This window comes from Arctopsyche grandis, chromosome 9, assembly GCF_051622035.1.
Source record: "Arctopsyche grandis isolate Sample6627 chromosome 9, ASM5162203v2, whole genome shotgun sequence".
In the NCBI taxonomy this organism is placed as follows: Eukaryota; Metazoa; Arthropoda; class Insecta; order Trichoptera; family Hydropsychidae; genus Arctopsyche; species Arctopsyche grandis.
The window spans coordinates 16,028,034-16,049,719 of record NC_135363.1 but is presented as its reverse complement, the minus strand read 5'-3'; the positions used below and the strand labels follow the sequence as shown (position 1 = coordinate 16,049,719).

At 33.5% G+C, this 21,686-nt stretch overlaps 1 protein-coding gene across 2 annotated transcripts in view; it reads left to right on the top strand.

Annotated features, from left to right (window-relative positions):
* LOC143916921 (SH2 domain-containing protein 4A-like) overlaps nt 1-21,686 on the top strand; it is a 51,414-nt gene that overhangs the window by 2,391 nt on the left and 27,337 nt on the right. For both annotated transcript variants that reach the window (XM_077438207.1, XM_077438206.1), the window contains exon 2: nt 18,446-18,508. The gene's annotated coding sequence lies outside the window, so the exon portion shown is untranslated. The remainder of the gene's footprint in view (nt 1-18,445; nt 18,509-21,686) is intronic.

The window sequence follows — 21,686 nt, the reverse complement described above, 5'->3', positions numbered from 1 at the left end:
AAGAAAGCATTCTGTTTTACATCAGATAAATTTCAAATGAAATACTGCTTAATATTACAGTAAAGCCTTTTGAAAATTTTGAAGATGCCAATATTATTGAAAGATTCAGAGTAGTATATTGAGATAAAGAACAAACACACAGATAGGGATTGCAAAAATACCGCAATTTCCGATACCGGTATTACCGGTACTTTCGGTATTATTTTTTGATTAATTAATTTTTATTGCAATTCCGAATTAAGCTTATAAGCTACCCAATCATCGCTCACTGGAGATGTAAACGAAGAGTCAACCATCAGGTGGGGAATTAGTTGTTGAAAGAAAAATTATATATTTTTTCCCATACACAATTAAAAAATTGGGCCCTGTCGTGTCATCATTTAAAACATTTTCTTATTTCAATTTAATAGGTTTGCGAACTTGTGACCGAAAATGTTGCCGAATATTGTATTTAACGATATGTATCGGAAAACAGTAAAAATTAAAACAACTTTACAGACGAAGATATGATTGTAGGTTTTAGCCATGCAGATATCGTTTTCGACAAATAAAATGTACAAATTTGAAAAAAATCGATACTATCGGCATTTCTTTTTTTAATACCGGTATTACCAAAGGCTTATTTTCGGTCAAATACCGATTCTAACGGTTTCGGTATTGCAATCCCTACATACAGCTATCATTCCACTCACACTACGTAACGAACAACAAACCGAACTTGGTTTCATGTTTTAGAATAGTATTTTTTTCGGAATCAATATCCCAACCCCAAGATATTGCGCTTAAAATATTTACGACATACATACGGTCCCTTTTGTATCGCAAGTGAAAAATCACTTGCGATGAGTCATCGTCTGCGTGTCACGACGATGATTTATTCCCATTTCGAAGGAGGGGGAAATACGACTTCTATTTTATCTCCACCATTAGTTTTACGGCAAACGCATCGTCACACCCTTCCGAGCTTCCCCTCCTTTTGGAATACGTATTCTGGGATTGTATATAATTGAATTACGAAGTTTCCTCCACCATATTTTCACCCCACCCTCGTTCATTAAGCGCGTCACGTCACGTCCATGATAAATCTCACCCGGACGATTTACATACGAAGCGACACAATGCTCGCAACACTTCTAAATTTCAATTGCAAATAAGTGCATACAACGCGAGTAAGGTATGGGAGCGTTCTTTGATTTTCAGATGTTGTATTGTTTTGTCTATTTCTGTCTCTCCTTCGATTTCCTCCTTTCTCTTGAAAATTACACCATCTTGAGTTTTTCTTTTGAAATGCTTTGTTGTGTCGTACGTTATCGTCTGAAAACATGCCCTTTGCATTGATTTGACGTACAATTTGTCTCTGTAGAACGTGCAATTACACACTGGAAACGAGACAACGTATTATTGCTTTATGATTACATGTCGTCTACCTTAATGCGCAATTTTGGAATGTGTACGAAATTTAAAGTTTGACAAGTAACTACATAAATGGGCGTTATATTTATACTTGGTGAAAGTTGCAGCTATTCTTATTAATCATTTATGAATTAGTATGATATTTTATTTTTACATACATATGCCATAATCGAACTCGAACTTGGACACTGAACGCCAAGCTGCTACATAAAATCCAATGCACTCAAAGAAGTATGGAACGCTGTATGCTTGGCATAACGAGGAAAGACAGAAAGCGGAACACGTGGGTGAGAAGTATGACAAGGGTAGTGGATAGAGTGAAGAGATTGAAATGGCAATGGGCGGGTCACGTAGCTAGGAGGATGGATGAAAGGTGGACAAAAGAAGTGCTTAAATGGTACCCGAGAGAATGCAAAAAAGTGAAGATGGGTGAACGAAATTAGGAAAATGTGCGGAATGAGATGGATGAGTGTTGCGCAAAACAGAGACCAGTCGAAGCGTGTTGGAGAGGCCTTCATCCATTAGTGGATGGCGAATGGCTGTAAATGATGATGATGATGCCATAATATGAATTTCCCCAAGACCACCCATTTGGTTAGATTAATTTTTGTACATACGTACTAACAATTTTTCTATCATACTACTACACATAATACAAATAGTGTTATCTATGGACAAAAAAAAATTGATACACAGAAAACTTGCTATTTGAAATACATTATGTGATAACATTTATAAGATTCAACAAATGTGAGCTCGAATTTGCGAGAAACCGAGGAGGAGGATACCGATTTATTGGATCCGTCATAACAATTAAGCTAGAAATATAGAAAAATTCTAACAGGAGACAGTCGATGTGCGTTTTTTTAATAACCACAACATCTCACCAGCGGCTTATTTGGCCGGGACTTGAACCCATATTCTATCTACTGGTATTCAAGACCTCTACCAGTGCACTACACTGGCTAAATATTTACAGAAAAGGGTTATTTAATTTATATAAATTATTTACATTTTCCTTACCGGAAATTCTCCGACGTGTTAAAGTTGACTTAGCTATGTACATATAAATCGGAATTGAATACAATTTTAGCTCTACATAATCAGAAGCTCATAACATTATTGTTATACCAATGCTTACGTCAAACTTCTAATGAAGTGTAAATTTATATACAATGCATACATATGTATGTCGTCTAAAAATAAAGCCTTTTACATTTCAAACACAAATCTTCATTGATTTATGGTAGCAATAAACACTACTGATCTTTTAGAATACCAGAGAATGTCCGACTACACTCATAAAGATTGATTGTGAACCTTCTCTTCTACCCCAATTCCACTTAAATTATTATCAGTGCTAGAGGCGATCAGATCATATGATCAAATGATTCAATTGAACCCACGCATATGTATTTGTAAACCTTTAGTGAATTTCCACGATTTTGGTATATTCGTTTCGTATGTTCATATGTATGTAGATATACGGGGCTCATAGCAATTCAAATCTATTGTACATAGTTCAACAATGAATTGTTTGCCCGTTCTATTTGTTCGGAGTTTATTTAAGCGATTCAGTGAACGAGTTGATGCTCGTTCGATTTTTTGTAATTTCATGCGAATGGGTCGTGACGACCCCATTTGTCGTCGTAGTGTTTATTGGTACTTCAGTACATACTATGTCGTAGATTTTTCCGCGTACGTGCACACAATAACCCACGTGTGTCACTCCTCCTCCTCCGCAGTGGGGTAATCGCCTCTCGCTTTTGCATTGTTTCAATCTATTGACAATGAAAGTAGCAAAATTACCGCATGTGAAAATGCTTTCTTATGTCGTGCGATTACCGATTCATATACCCGGGTCGGTGGGTATTATCTGCTAAATGTAAGTATGTACGAGTACGTGCGATTTGACCGCGACCCGACAATGCCATTATGTTGGTTTTTCCTCTCTGTTGAATCGCACTCGTTTAATTTGTCCGATTCGTACAAAACAATGTTGAATAAAAACATTTGTCTTCGCTTTCGTTTGTTATCAATGTTCGCGATCGCAAAGGGAGGGAGTTCGTTGTACTACTTGTGGACCAACGCGACGTTTGCAATTAGCGAGGACGACTAATTGAACAGTTGACAATACAAATTGTAGGTGTGGATAGCGATAGTGGAAACAACTTTAAAATTTTCAATTCGATTAATAACGAAAGCTTTAAAATATTATACTACTCTATGTACATATGTACGTGTACTCGCTTATCGGATTAGTATATGCGATTTCTAATATGTATAGTCGATGCTCGCTTATCGGATAAGAACATTTCACGAAGAAATTGAATTTCTTCGGAATTTTATTTTTATTTTTAATACTAGCTGAACCCTGGCATGCGTTGCGATGCCATAATAACGCATGCAATTCCCGTTCCCGTTCCCGTTCTCATTTTCTCGTTCCCGGTCCCGTTCCTGTTCCCGTTCTCGTTCCCATTTGTCGGAAAAACGCAGGTAGCGAACACATTTGAAATTATTGCGTTGCAATGACACTCATTCCCGTTTTTCCCGTTTCCGTTCCCGTTTTTTTTTCACAGTAATCTTCCCGGACATGCACACAACAAATCCTGAAAGTTTCATCGTAATCGGTTCAGTGGTTTAGCAGCCTATTCGAGACACACACACACACACATACACACAGACATTCATTTTTATATATACATATGTACATATATAGAAGATTACACTAGTGTTGTACTCGATGACATGTCATCGCATGGGTGTTAGCATATTATGTTATCTAATATCTAATCTAATATTTAATTTCGAAAGAGACTTTTTAAGTACAATATAAGTATGTACATATGTAATGTTGGTTGATAACATCGAAAACAAATCAAAGTATCTATGACGACAATTCGATATATGTATATATATTTTTCGATTCAAATAAATTTAATAAAAAAACAAATGAATATTTACTATTAAATTCGCCATGTTTACGCTGTTTATATTGCAAATACTGAGCGAAGCCGGGTAAAACAATTAGTTAAATATAAAAAAAATTTGTCGTCGGTCATGTGTTCGATCCCCATGCGATCAAATTTTTTTCAAATACCATTTAAATATATTTAAATTTATTTGTTTATTATGAAAAAAAATGGTAAAAACTATCTACATATAATATAAACAATAAAAAACACCGACAGAAAAATTAATTAATTTAATAAATTTTCAATAGATGGCGGTAAATTCTCTGTCAAGCGGAAATATTAGTAGCGATCATTATTTATAGACGTTTTTTTTTTGTTATTGTGTGACGTGCATATTTACATACATATGTCGAATCGAAATGACTATTATATGTAGTATGGCGAGCGTTATCTCAGACAGACAGACAGACGGAATAGCGATATTATACATAGAAAAAAAAACAGAGGACACCTACATACATATGTATGTATGTATGTATAAGGGGAGGTATCATTTCCGATTAACTTAAAAAATTGAAAAAAATAGCGTATCGATAAGAATTTCAGTAACCGATACTAAGTTTCAGTTCGATAGGACTAACGGTATTCAAAAATCCCCGAAATACACAGACACAGATACATACATTTTTTCTAGATCATGTAATCGTGATCAGCGATCGATTCTGAATTCGAATCAGTCAAAATCTCGATCACACAACAAATATTCTTACTACGTACATATATAAAGTAAAAAATGAATTCCTAATAAGGTATTCAAATTTAAATACAAAATTGCTAATATATTTTAATATCAATTGTTTTTGTACTTTTTGTTTTAGTAAGTGTATTTTAAATTCACAAATATCTCGGGTCTGTTTATTTTCAACCGAATCGTTCCATTTATTGTTGGAGATCGCTGAATAATAAACTTTCGATAAATCTGCGAAGAGTGACAGATGCGCCGAAGTGGACCGGTGTTTTTAACCCATAAACGCGCGCGTATGCTGTTATTATATGTATGTATGTACGTATACTTTTGTATGCATATGTATAGTTTATATCGTCTTCCAACTTGCAAGTTTGAATTGCAATCTGGTTTTCTTCATCAGCGTAGATGCAGTTGACTTTTGCATAATTCACAGTGCAGCGGCGTGCGCTGCTAGAAATCACAGATCTTCATCTGGCCGAACAAGTCGCGGTGAAAACGTGATTTCTTTACACATACATTTATGTGATTTACGACTTTTCACCACTTATTATTTTTTTCTTCAATTTAAACAACTTAAATGTAAATGCAATTTGTTCGAAGTCGACGTTCACAGTTTTAACTGTATCGATAATGAACCGCGTTTATTGTAATCGGAATCAATTTGCGTTAATATCCCTTTTTGAATGAAATATTTGAATCATTTTTTTTATTATTATTTTAATTTTAACGGAATTCTCTTCGAGCGTTTACATTATGCGTAATTGTTGTGTAAGACATGTTTCGTAACAGTACCGTTTTCGATACGGTTTACATCGATTCACCTTAATTTCGAAAAATAAAACGGGGGGATAGCCATCATCGATTCCGTTACATTAATTTTATCATTATGTCTACATGATCATATTTATTAGATTAAATCGAAAGTGGATAGATATGTTGATATTTAAATGAAAAATTGCACGGTAGCGTAAAGGTTAACTATGTATTCTCTATTGATACATTCAAACCATTCTCTGATACAAGATCCTTGACATTTATATCGAGTACTTGTTCTTCGTTCTATTGTTAGTTTTATAGCATAGATATTGGATCATTAGGTTTGCAACATTGACCTTTTGCTTATTGTTTTAATGCCAAATTAAGAAAACTTAATACTTAAAATTTCAATAGTCCAAGTCCTTAAGACAAATTCTAATCGAAGTTACTACATGTACATCTATATAAATAAAAATGAATGTATGTGTGTGTGTGTGTGTCTCGAATAGGCTCCTAAGCCACTGAAGCGATTACGATGGAACTTTCAGGATTTGTTGTGTGCATGTCTGGGAAGATTACTGTGAAAATAAAACGGGAAAAAACGGGAAAAACGGGAATGACTGTCATTCGCTATAATTTCAAATGTTTTCGCGTCGCGACCAGGGTGTTCGCTACCTGCGTTGTTCCGACAAATGGGAACGGGAATTGCATTGCAACGCATGCCGGGTTCAGCTAGTACATACAATATAACATGTATGCACTTAGGTATGTCAAATATAATCCTTGTAGAATTTAACCTTCTTGAGACGTAATTTTATATAATTAATATAATAATATTTTATATAATTTCATAGAAGTAATGTACATATGTGGACACTTACTCAAGTAATGCATTTGTATTTAAAGCCCATACTATTTGTGATTCCAATTCACTTTAAAGAAAAACTGTCTTCAAGGTTGACAAACCACAATTTATAGTTGACAAATTTTAAATACATCTACATACATACATATATACATACTTCACTATGGGGATGCTAATACTTGATAAAATTTGACGAACCTTTTTAGGGGTACGCCATTTTTTTTAAACATAGCTATGTATATATTTATTTATTAATTACAATTTTGCCATAGTGGCATTACAGAGTAGTTCCAAATCGGCACTTTGGCTAAACAAAAAAAGAAAAATTAAACTTTACATACAATCTAGAAATACCTACATATCTATTTATATGTCGTATAAATTAATTAATACATTTACCTTCTATGTATGTATATCGAAAGGCTGACCTAAAAAAAAGTATGAGGTTGTTTTCTAATTAAAATGTAAGGGCGATGATTAAAACCCTGCCTGTCTCTGTTGTGCAGACTTTGTTTTTGTCAGACGTGGCGCCATTCTTTCACCACGCCTTTCATCTGCTTCGACGAGGATTTTGTCTTCCTTTTTAATTGAGGAAAAGTACTAAAGATGTTCGTCACTTTGTATTCCAGTGGCACATGTTCATAAAGCCGACAGCCATATTTTTTCCTGGCGCCATAATGTCCTGCGTCTGTTTATTTATAAAATATGCCGTTTTGCAATTGCGAAAATGACTTTTCGACGCCCTGTCCGAAACTCAACTCAACTATAAGCACATATGTACATATACATACGTATAATATTTCAATGTACGAATATACAATTTGTAATAAAAAGTATACTTAATTTATTAACCTTTTCACGCTTGTTTGTTTAGAAATCGTCAGTGCGTTAGGTGAAACAGTGCGAACGCATTTTTATTATTGTAAAAATTGTCGGGGCGTTAACCTTTGCAATTCCGTTTATCGTTATTATTATTAAAATATAAGACCCGTTGTATAATTATTACGTATATATTTATATACAATCGTTACGAAATCAGAGTGCAGTGTTAACGGTATGATTTATTTATTTTTATTTATATAGATTTTTACGTCTCCTCATTAAAATGAAAAGGCACCTACAGTTATGATAATTTATTAGTATAATATTTATAAAGTGTGGATAATGATGGAATTTAAAAAAATAATTAATTTAGCAAAAATGTTTCAGTATTTTACAGTGGTTAAAATTAAACGTTCTCTCGTTCGGAATTTATACGTTCAATTTTCATATATTCAGGCGTTCGCATTTATGTACATTTGATTTCCTTTACACAATTTCGTTTTGTTGTATAAACCATAAGCATTTAAAAATGCATCATTCGAAACAAATTAGACAATAACACCAGGAAGTATCAGTGGTTTGTATGGCCTGTTTATGACTGTCTCAAATTATGCCTCCCATAGCTAATATTTATGTATGTACTAGTGTTGCTTTCGTTGATATTTCAACGGGTGGTTTTGGGAAAGGAATTGATACACGAATAAAATAATACGAATTGATACACGAAAATTTTAATAAGCTTTATTTTCATCCCTAAAATACTCGAAAAAATAGAGTTAGTATATATAAATATTGGGTAAATAGTCTTCGGCATATTTAAAAGAAATATTTCAATTCAATTCATTCAATTTTTCGGACTAAATTATCAAGTTCATCTTGCGATTTTTCTATTTTGTTTAGAAATAAAATTACGTTTGTTCATTCGGTTGATATCATTCGAAAACTCGGTTGATATCATATTCGAAGTGGATTTTTCGAGATTTAGTCAATAACTCTTTTATCTACCTACTATAATCTTTTGAACTTTATTAAATGCCTTAAACGGACGAATAATCTATGTATGTATGTATGTAGAGCTATATTTACATGTTATTCACATATGTTTTTATAATAAACTAGCTGAACCCGACATGCGTTGCAATGCCACAATAATGCGTAGAATTTCCGTTCCCGTTTCTCGTTGTGTTTCGATAAGTAAATGTTTCAGTTTCAAATTAATACTTAATAATAAAATAAAATTAAAGTAATGATAATTTGTCGGTAAAACGCAGGCGGCGAACACATTTGAAATTATTCAATTGTTTGTTTATTTTACCCTAACAACGCAGGTGGCGACGCGAACACATTTGAAATGATTGCGTTGCAATGCCACTCATTCCTGTTTTCCCGTTCCCGTTCCCGTTTTTGGGGGATATTTTTACAGCAACCATCGCGGATATGAACACAATAACTCTTGTTAGTTTCATCGCAATCGGTTGAATGGTATAGGAACGGATACGTGACGGACAAAGAGACAAACAGACAAACATTGATTTTTTTATACCTATATATACATAGATGGATTGAAATACAGCTGAGATAATCGTTCAATTAATTTTGAATTATCAACATTTGACTTTTTATATCAGTGATCAAAATGCTATTTTCTATTACTGTTTTTTATTATTTTATTACACATTTGTTTAGATAAGGAATTGTCGGTGATAAAGAAGTCGTTGATACACCGCATAAATGTTGACTTATTTTCAATGTTTTCCTCCTGTAGGACTTTTTATATCGATGCCATTGCAATTAGTACATTGACTCACATACATATGTACTTATGTATGTACATACATATATCATATTTACGTTTCGTATGAGTGGTACTTGCTAAATTTGACCTACACCCAGTGTGTCCAATACTGGCTGCACCGTCGTATTCATCAAATTATCTAACCGCTATGAAGTTGTAGTCCCATAATGCGTATTATTTTGTGTGAATCGTTGTGGGTGTTCTGCGTGAGGTATGACGAAAAAAATATATGGAACCAATCCACCCACACGCGTAGTCGAGAGAAAAGGTTACTGACACGTACGGGAATGTTATTGTTGACTATTGAAATAATGATAAGTGCTACGAGTATGCCACAAATGTTCATCTTGAATAGCTACCCGTATCATGTTGACCTCTGGGGTCGCCCGTGACCCCCCCTGATCTTATAATTGAATTATTCGGTTCGTTTACGATAACGCTTCAAGGGTTATCTCAACCAATTTGTTGTATGATTGATGTGCCGGTACTATATGTATACATGATCCCATTAAAAACAATAAATTATAGCATAAAAAACATACATATGCATATTTTGGAACTCCAAATATGAATGCGTTTCTGTACTTTTGTGGCGTATCGTATGTACACACACATTTCATTCGTTCATGAACATACTAGTTTGTTCATACACGAACTAATCTGGAACTAATTAAATATTCTCAATCTTTTGTCCCATCCTCCATGTAGAGTGTGCTTATCCTGCGTTGCAATATTTTTAATATTAGCAGAAACGGGAATTATAGCAACGTTCTAGTGTAGTTTTCATAGGATTTCCCATTTTAACTTGACGTTTTAAGGGTGAAAACACACTGAGTGGTATGGGATGTTACGTCCTTGGCCTCGTGCTATGACCGTAAACAGTGAGTGTTCCCCAAACCGATTTCGGGTGTAGTTGCACGTGCAGAATGCATATGTTTGGGAGGTCGCACGTGTATGCATATCCATAGGCGACCGACAAGTTTCTCCTACATTTCTTCAAATATGAGATAAAATATCACTGAAAACACTCAAAGGGGTGATTTTTGGGACCGTGTTCCATGTTCATGGGCTAGGGGTGGTGCATTTCTTCGCACATTTAAAAGTATCTAAAAACAAATTTCGTCAGACGATATCAGACGAAAAAATCGAAAGCGAAGTAAGAAGAGGGTAGTAAAAACACGTACCAAGTTCCATTTCGTGAAACCTGGTGAGTCTGTTTAAAGATAGCTTTTGACTGTTGGCACTAAAACTAAAGCTAATAGTTCGTGTATGAACAAACTAGTGTGTTCATGAACGAACCGGAGTGAACACTTAGACTGTAACATACATACATATATGTATGCATTGTACATAGTTTCTAAAGCTAATAAAGAAATTCGAGCTGTTCTAATGAATATTGGTGTGTTCACGTTTCAATTTTGTGCCACATTTTCTTCAAAATTTTGTCTTTATTTCATTAGCATTACAGTATAAGGTCATCGTAAAGGTTGCCTGTGTTACCTTTTGACCTACTGATAAAGCCATTGTTTTTTTACGATTGACGTATACTATACTTAAATAATATGACCTGATTTTGATTATTTATAGTATTATTCTTTTTCTGTTTGATTGACTCGCTCTCTTACCCACCTGTTATTAGAAGTGCGTTGTCTGTAGTGAAATCCGCTATTTTGTCATCCGATTCGATTTTGTTCGTTTTAGTTGAATTCTTAACACTGTATTGAGGCCAATTTTGATGACAGTGGTATGCGGTGTTAAAATTTAGGCAAATTTTTCACCTTTACATATGTATATTGTATTTATTTTAAAATGTGAGATGTATTTTATTGGTTTTAAATTTAAATTTTCATATATGCTCACGCACCGTTGCTATTTTGACTTCTCATTGTTTACTTAATAATTTTACTGTTACACTTTACGCACCATACTGTTGTTAGTATACCGATCTTACGGTACAAGTAATTGTACAGAATCGGTTTATTATTATCGATGATCCGTATCTACAGGTTTCGACATCGCTTTGGCTCTTTATTATTTTTATTATATTATCAAATGACGTATCTATCTTTCTCTCTGTGGCTGGTGCAATATCGATGCGATTTTTATTGTGTTTCAAATGCCTCAGGTGAAATACTGCCGTACGAAATCGTGAAACCGATTCATTCGTACATCCCGATTATTTTAATATGTGTATTTCATATTTTTGCAATACCACATAGCATGAGTGATTAATGCATTTGGGTGCACAAAATTTCGTTCGATTGTGTAGCAACCATCTCTGATTTTGATATTTGTTTCCCAATCTATCCCATATTTAATATCATAATTCATTACACATTTATTTCGCACTTGAACGATTCATTTTGGCACACTTTGAATTTAAAATTCACGCTTTGAAATACGTTTAATAATATTTTTACAATAATATTTCATCATCAATTTTCGTACTACATATGTATGTATGTATATTATACTAGTTGTTTTACCAGGCTTCGCTCTGTATTTGTAATATGTATAAACAGCTTAAACATGGTAAATCTAAGTAGTAAATAGTAAATATTCATTCGTTTTTTTATTCAATTTATTTAAATCGAAAAAATAAAATTCAAATTCAACCATATCGAATCGTCGTCATAGAAACTTTGATTTGTTTTTCGATTACCAACAAACTTTACATATGTACATACATACAAAGTCTCTTTAGAAATTATATGTATACTAGATATAATATTTATAAAAGTTCATATAGTATAGACTTATAGAGGTTAAGAGACAATTGTTTATGTCCTTGTACTGGAGAACTATGGACGGAGTACAAGTAGAAGTTAATGAAGTGGATAATGATACAATACAATAACTGCTATAGTGCTCTCTTCGGGCTACCAAGGGGTTGTATTGCGTTTGTATAATGGCACGTTCCTCATTTTGAGGCCATTCTCAGGATGAGAGCGGCATCCTTACGTCGTCATTTATTTGTATCATCAAATTGTCTTCTTGCTGCTGCATCTTATCATTTCCGCTCATCATGTACACACATATGTATGTTCAGATGATGGCGCTACTTTATCGACAGCCATAAATTGATTTTCAAATGATTAATTATAATTATTTATTTTTTATTATTTATATATTATTTATATGAATGATGGGGATTGCATTATTCTCCCTATCGTTTGGTATAAGTTTTCATTATTATTATATAATTTAAAAATATATTTCGTATAATTTTATTTGGTCTATTATTTTTGTTTTCATTTAAAATTTTCAACAAGCGGTGACAATTTTTAAGGGTAAATGTTATTAAAATTTTCTTCAGAATTTTTTGTTGAAAAGACCAATTTTAATTCATTTATATACATGGTACTTCAGTTGCAATTTAATACGCTCGATCAAATGATTTTTTGTTTTACTTGAGAGTTAACTTTTACTTCACTTTTTTCTGAGGTTGCAGAATTTTGATAAATACATATAATAGACCAATTCTAGATGAGTGTATTTTAATTGTATGAAAACGGTGTGTGAGTGTAACCTTTGACTACCCTCTCTCCACTAATAATTCCATTTTGTACAAAAAAGAAGTTTAATTTGTTCAATAATAATTACATACATATCGACAACAAGAAATCAGTATGCGATAGGTTTTAATTTTGAAGCGCTCTCACTTCAAAACTCAATACGAGACGAGTCGGTATTCCTTTCCAAATTATAATGAACGGTGATGATCGTACATTATCGTCTTCAAATTAAACCGGCGTTGTAAAATACTAATAAAAAAAATGAAACAAAAAAGAACTTTCTTTCCGCGCGCGAAGAGATGACAACGAAATCGGCGCACAATTAGGGAAATGTGAAGAGAGTCCAATTAAATTAATTCGCCTCAATGGCAACGGCGTCGAATATATTAATAAATTTGACATCTTTTAAGTCCAATTAACACAAACACACACACACACACACCGCCCACAATTGTATGATGTACAGACATATGCATGTATGATACTGTTTTAATTTTTATCGGGAGCATAGTTTGGACACTAAGTCATGAATGCATGTCGAAAACTTTTTGAAAAGACAAAATTTTATTTATTTCAGTATTTTTATTTGCGAATAATACACTAGAAACAAAATCAATTGAATCCAATTACATACATAAGTTGTCTGGCGTTGCTCGAGCGGGTTATAAAATCTATGGTAATGTAGTTACGTGTGTTACCATGAGATACCCCGAGCGTACCAAATGTGGTGGTTCTAAATTGAAAATTGTCGATTTATTTGTCGATACAAATGATTATCTTTATATACATAAATAGTAGATTTAGTACTCTCTTTAAAATTGAGACTAGAGAGCGCCACAAAATTGGCTTGAAAGTATGCAGTTCGTAATCGGGTCACTATAGAAGTATTATGGTTTTGTGCTGCTCTAATTTTAAATGATTAGTAGGCGTCACAATATTTTGTGTGTTTGTGATTTTATTTCATCGTTTTATATTAGCATTAAATTATGAGATATGTCATTCGTGCGTGACTAGGCGTGTGTAAAGGACTTACATAGTAACCGAAATTTTCCCCAGAATCACAATTAATTTGACGTAGAACTACGCCTACTATTTTACGTGCTAAAAAGGCCTCGACGTAAGAACAAGCTGTATACAACAGCCAAGAAGTCCTCGCAACCCATCGACCAATGATCTCTCTGTGGTATCAATATTAGGCAGTTTTATTCCGTGCTTCATTCGGAGCTGGCAGGCCGACGGACAAATGATAATAAACTACTTCTACCACACTGCTGTGTCTTTCACTCCGATCTCGGAAACTTCTCTACACGTCCACGCTACAATATTTGTACATATGTATCCTTTGAATAGAGCAAAAATGTAGCTTTGTAACAACAATAATCATAGCTTACACATCGATGGCTTGGTGCATAGATATTTTATGTTCATTTTTGAATTTTTATCGAATTTTAAGTTTGTGTAGAATTTTAAGCTTGTAGATGTAGATGCTGATATAATTTAGGTTTTTTCTTTCAAGGTAATTTATGAAAGGTAATTTATTGAAAGGAAAAACCTGAAATATTCCAGCATCTACAAACTTAAAATTTGATACAAATACAAAAATGGACATACAATATCTGTGCACCAAGCCATCGACATGTATGGTGAGTTCGCAGTATTGCGTCAATTTTATATGAAAATACATGACATTTTGATTGAATTCTGTAGTAATTAAGTGCCATTATTAATTTGAAATTATATTTAAAAGTGGTGATAAATAGACGGTAGGTGGCCAGTTTAATGAGGAATCGTTTCAACAATGAAATTAGATAAATTGCGAAACTTTTATAGGAAAAGATCGACTTGGAGTTACAAATAACCAAGTCTTACCAGCAGCACCGTTGAAATACTTCGAATAATACAGGGTATGATTTTTTTCCGTCTAGGTCAAACCAGAGCTCAAACCCGGGACCACTCATTCGTTAGAATTTACAATAGCTGCTGAGCTTGGCAAATCTGGCATTTTTATTTCCACAATAATTTACAATCTGGGGAGTACTTTTAATGGCCTGCGTTGAAACACAGTAGGAAAATTAATTTTGTTTGCATACATTATAAAAAAACCTGTAACGTAAAGGTAGACAGTTTCAAGATATTATGTTGCTTTTCTGGATATGTCAGAAGATTCTTGAAGTGGTAGATTTTTTCCCCCCAGTATGTAGTGTCGTTGAAAGGCAGGACGCACGCGAGGCACCTGCGTTTCTAAGTCTGTTCTGCAAATGGAATTTTAAGTCGATTCGCAGTGTCATTCCTCTCTCGTGTGTTCGTGATGTCCGTTAAGTGCCTCGGCTGAATATTGAATCAGGCTCAAAAGCGTGAATACCAATTTTATAGTTTCTTATAGACCCAATTCTCGACGTAACAGCGTATGTACTTTTTTCGCATCGTTGAAATTTACACTGAAAGCAAATAATTGCCGTAATTTGGGCGATCGCATATTTTATCGCGTTGATTGATTTATTTCGATCGTATTTGGTGAATCAAATTAAACGCGGAAAAAATGAAGCCGTTCCGATAAGTGAAAAGTAGGTGAAAACGATCATACGAATCAGCAATGGCTGACGACGGACGCGTTTGAATATGAAAACGCCTTTAAGTTTGGCTCGAATATTAATTCGACTTTCTTTCGTTTTATTTGTCTAGGAGTCGACGATTCTGAACCGCCTTGACATTTGAGAATATGACATTTGGTCGTTGACGTTGCATCGATTGGTTCTGATTATATTCTTCTGGGTCGCATCGATCGTAGCATTGATCTTGTGATTCGGTCGTTTCGTTTTGCATATCGGGTATTTTGAGTTCATTTCCTATTACATAAATGCAAATTTTCCTCTTGACAATGAAAATCCGTTTATAAATTGCTGCCGAATTTTCTGATTGTGTAAAAAAATGTAGACGCTTTTCTATTACCATTCGCCTTTTATATTCATGTAATTATTTTTATGTGTAAGAATCTCATCGTAGAAGATTGCTAGAATAGGGGAAGTGCAGTCTTTTAATCAGGAAATATTACTTCTGATGGTCGATTTCAGAAGGGGAAAATGCTATCATTTACTTTAATGTTGACAGTTTAACCTTAAAGACTTTTTTAATTTGGATTTATGCTAAGCTTATTTGGGTAAATTTGAAATTATTTTTCTATATTCATACATACTACTGTATTGTACATTTATTGTACATGTATATGAAGTTTTGTGATTATGCGAAAATTCGAACTCGAGATTTTGACTGATTCGAACTTGGAATCGATCACTGATCACGTTTTCACGATCTAGAAATAATGTGTGTGTGTATGTGTCTGTGTGTCCGTGTATTTTGGGGATTTTTTGAACACCGTTCGTCCTTTCGAATTGATTCTTAGTATCGGTTACTGAAATTCTTATTGATACGACGTTAATTTTTAAGATGACCGGAAATGGTACCTCCCCATATATGTAGGTGTCCTTTTTTTTGAAGTTTTTGAATTCAATTATCTCCCAAAACACTAACCGAACCAGATTGAATGTGTCCTTTTTTTACGTCTAATAGAAATTATAAATTTTATACAATAATATCTTAAAAATATTTTTACCCCAACCAGAATTAGTATTTTTATTCTACATGTTTTTTTTAATGTTTTTTCGTTTTTTGTTTGTGGTACATACATATGTATGTATTATTACTACTGGATGGTACCTAGAGTTATTTATTATTATTTAAAATTATTGAGAATGTTACATATTAAGTCTCTTGATGTGAAGTTTTCTCACAAGAAACATTAACAATTATTTTTATAATATAAATTAAAATATAAAATGAACAATATATTAATATAAAAAGAAAATAAGAAATCGAATGTCATTCTTTTGTTTTTCATTGTATAAACAAATGGATATTTAATCATTTAAATAAAAATAAAAAAGTAGCTTATGATAAATGAGTACTAAGAAGCAAATTGTATTACAATTGAGTAATTTAGTCACCAGTGCACTAAAGACAAAAGAACTGGATCTCTGTTACTCTGCAAAGTGTGATCTCATTATAACGCCGTATAATTTATAAAGTAAAGCACATATGTATGTACATACACTGCATAATGATTTTTCTTTCGTTATTTACTGTTTTAATTCAATCCGTTATTTTCAATTGAGCTTGAATTCCAGTGCATTCTTGGTTGTCCTCGAATTCTCGCGAATCTCTCTGGTCGGTTTGGTAAACACTACACGTCTTTTGTTGTGCATTCTCATGAACTTGAAGTGAGCACATATGTATATAACATTACGCCAAACATTACCTGACGGTTAAACGATCGGTGTCGAGGAATTTCTTTGTTGTTCACAGTTTGTTCGGAATGCGGCGTCTGCGACCAGAGAATGCGTAATTGTAGTATCTGCAATATAACACTATCGAACATAGTTCGTTAAAGGTTCCCACGCGCTAGAAATGCATCCACGATCCCCCTATATATACATATATGTATAGTAACAACTGTAATGTATCACATCATCAAAAAAGACGTGTGGAATACCCCACCTATCGATAACGTGGGGTTAAAGTTCATAGTAAACTCCTTTCACTCTGCAGCTTACATTAACGCTTTTAAATATATTTTATTACATGTATTAAAATTAATATTTATGATTATCTAGCACGTGCAACTTGTTATTTTTTGAATATTGTTATTGAAGGCAAATTATTTATCGCCTTGAAACATAAATGTGTGTATGTGCTTGAATTTTTCTTCGATTTGGCTTAGTAATTGTTCGCTTTTAATAAGCTTCGTCATTGATTTGTGGAGCAGAACATCTACGTGTGTACATAAGTTATTATTTTCGTTGTCAAAATATTGCGAAATTTACTCAATGCTTTCACGTTGAAAATCGTCATGTTGAAATTTTCGCTATTTTATTTATCCACTATTATCTGTAGGTAGAAAGTCAACTGCGGAAAATTAATTGATTTACGCACAAAAATACAAAAGATGTTTTTCTTTTTGTTGCCTAACTACCTACCTACCTACTGTTTTCGCTGTTTCGCAAAATTTTATTTCTATTGTCATCGTGATGATAATTGCGACAAACGACAATACGTAAGGTGTCGGTTTTCGTCTTCTCTCGTTTGTATCCATTTCCACCGCTATTTCAAAGAAAAGTTTTGAAACTATCGTTTCATTTTAGACGTATGTATGTATGTTTATTTATTTTTTTGTTTCATTTTAGCATTTATATACTTCGGCAAGTAGAAAGTTGACCTGTAAATGTCGCCTGCGCCGAATCCGAGTTTGGGCAACAAACGATCGATGAATAGCTTTACATTAGAACAGTAATTTTCGTACGAAGTCATTGTGCAACTTTCTACAATTTTACTTAACGTTATGGCAAATTAATTACATAAAATCGACTCTGATCGTTCAATACGTTTATAATAACAACGCATGAACGACTTGTACGATACATTAGGCACGTTTCCTTGTTTACCTTGGAAAACGCTTGTACCAGTATGTAGGAACTAAAAGCAGTCTCATAACCACAATTTACCTCGTGATATGCGTTAATTGAATTTAAATAAATTTTACATATGTGTGTTTGTTGGTTTCAGGTGTACTCGTGTATTGAAAGTCATCTGTTACAGTTTGTGCAACAACTAAGCTTTCTTCATAAGGTACGACATTTTATTATATTTATTTCTTAATGTGAATTGAATCGTAGCTAAATTTACATATTTATCAAGTGTCTTTGATTCGAGTTCGATTTTATAATATTATTTTTCTTCCTTTAATACCTCACCTAATTTTGTATTTGAATTGTTACTATATTTTGACATAAGCGCAGCCATTAAAAAATTTTTATTATGCATAGTGATTGAAAATCTCGATTAAAAGTTAGTAAAATATCATTTTTACAAGCCTCTTATTAGTTCACTTTTTAAAGAATAATTTTTTTATCCTGAAAATTTTGGTGTCATAAATTTTTGAAAAAAAGTATAGTAATATTTGTTCAGGCGAACTTTTAACCATGCAGTATTACAGTCCAAGTTTTCATTCCGGTTCGTTCATGAACATATACATATATGAGTTTGATCATTCATGAACTACTTATTAGTTTTAGTTTAAGGGATAAAAGTCAGAAGCTACCTTTAAATAGACCAGAATGTCAAAATCTTTGAGATGTCAAAACGCCAAATTTTTAAAAGGGAAATCCTATGGATACCACATTACAACGTTGCAATGATTCCTGTTTCCGCGTATACGTACTACATAGACCACAGAGTATGGAACAAACAATTGAGAATACGTAAACTTATGCCTAATAGTTTGTGCATAAACAAACTGCATAGTTCGTTTGATAATTGGTTTTTTTTGTACACTAAAAACTGACCATATTGATTCGTTAATGAATAAAATACATACGCAGTATTTTCATGAAAAAGCTAATATATTCATGAATGAACGAAATGTACACTTGGATTGTAGCAGATACATTATATTGAGATATACATATTATATTGAGATATACATATTTCACCTCACACAGTGGCGTGAGGTGAAATTCTTCCTATTTTTGTCGCACAGCCATACTTACGTGTGTGCGAGTAGGATACAAGGGCATCCTGTATGATGTCACCTAGTTCCATTCGATGCGGTGCAAACGATCGAAAAGCGCCAGACAGACTGAACCACAGATTGACGACACGTGTACCTTATGCGTGCGCACTGCTCGCACTTACACTAAACGAAATCTACCCGAAGTCTCGACATACCTACTCCGTATACGTTTTGTGCTTCTGATACTTAAGTTCCGAATTTTTCCTTATTAAATTATTAAAAACTCGCCAGAAAGATCCAACTCAATTTTAATAATTGCATCTGTGCACATCGAAAGGTTACTCGTCATCTGATGTGCAATTTTTCATTCGTGAAGTCGAGAATTGCGTTTAAAGCAGCCATCCAGTTAATCTGTGATTCAATCTGTCTGACGCTTTTCGATCGTTTGCACCAAACCCAGTTCCCTTGTATGCTGCTCGCACACGCGTAAGTAAAGCTGTGCGACAGAAACAGGAAGATTTTCACGGCGTGCCACTGGTGTGAATGTTCGTAGTTATACATATAAATTTATAAATCAAATGCATACATAAGCGTTGTAACGTGGAAGAGGTATATTTACTTACGTTATCAGTTCTCAGCCACATATGTATGTATGTACACTACACTAAAGGGGGGGGGGGGGGGGCAGCTGGGGTATAGTTCCAGGATAGATTTTTCGCATATAAAAATATGTATATCTGTAAAAAATTTTTTTTTAGTTTATCATAGGACCCGATTGTATTTTTCCCAGGGCCCGGAATTCCTATCGGCGGCCCTGCATACATACGAAGTATCAATAGATGAAGTTTTGTGTTCGTGATAAAATTTGACTTTTAGTTTTTAACCGATTTGTATTTAGTATTGATCCCTGATTTTGTTTAAGTGGCTTATAGTTTTTGTCGCGATATTGGAAATGGCTCAGAAATCAAAGGTTGTCGATTCGAATGTAATTTATTGACATTGGAGCATTGTTATGTTTCGAGCGTTGCTTTGCCATGCAATGTGATATACATACATACATATGTACATATATATGTTTGCTATTCGAAATTAGTACGATTTGCACCGAAACCCGTGAAAGGTCTTGCGCAAGCCTCCTCGCACCGGGCTTTTCTCTTTCGCTTATTGTTATTCGACCGTGGCCATCGAGAGTAAAAGTGGCCTCGTAACGCACCCGCGTAATTATCCTCAACATCTTGCGTCCGTGTCAATTACCGAAGTGGTCAAAAGATGCGTCAGAATGGTCGAATATCGAAATGTGTATATATATGTATGTATAGGTAGTAAGTTATGTCGATGGTTGCTCGCATTCTCGGTGAGGTAACGCGATGAGCTCGTTTACAGTAGTACCTTCTTATAATATCCATGTAGTTATCCATATAAGTGTATGTATGTGTTACAGTGGAAGTGTATTTTCAGTTCGAATACAGTTGGAATACAACTGGCGTCATTCATATTCGAATACAATTCAACTAGTAAATTATTATATTATAACTACAAGTGCAAAAAAATTTCAACAATGCGCGCCAGTTGTAATCTATGTAATATATAATTTCGAAAAAGACTTTGTATGTATGTAATTTTTGGTTCGTAGAATCCATGACGTTAAATTTAATAAAAAAACAACAAATGAATATTCAAATAAAATAAATTAAATAAAATGTTTTTAAAATAGCCATGTTTAAGCGGTTTATATTACAAATACCGAGCGAAAGGGTAAAATCACTAGTATATTATAACTGAAGACACATGTCAACTACATACAACGGTTGTTGGTACCAGGTTATATAGAATATATTCCAACTAGTCAAAATATATCACAACTGGAAGATACACTTGAACTGTAATATACATACATATGTAAAATTTTGAATTATATGTATATAATTTTAATCATCTTTTTTGTGTACTGTTTATTTTGCATTCAATTTGAGGTTAATTTTGCGACACGGAGTGCCAATTTTCATCCGTAAAAAACTCTCCTATTTTTTTTTTATTATTATCTACTTTTTTTAGTTAAAATTACCCGTCTTTTGATTTACGCTGTAGATACATTCCATGACTAAAACGAAATGCGAGTTTATAACAATCACCGAATTTTGCACTAGTTGTGTAATTGGGTAACGTCGCTCACATTCGTTATCAATAAATCTGGTTTTTTCAAAATCACTGATGTTTGCTTTCGATTTTGGGACTACAAATCATATTATATAGTATTAACCTGATTGTATTATATTAATTCATCTCAAATTGATA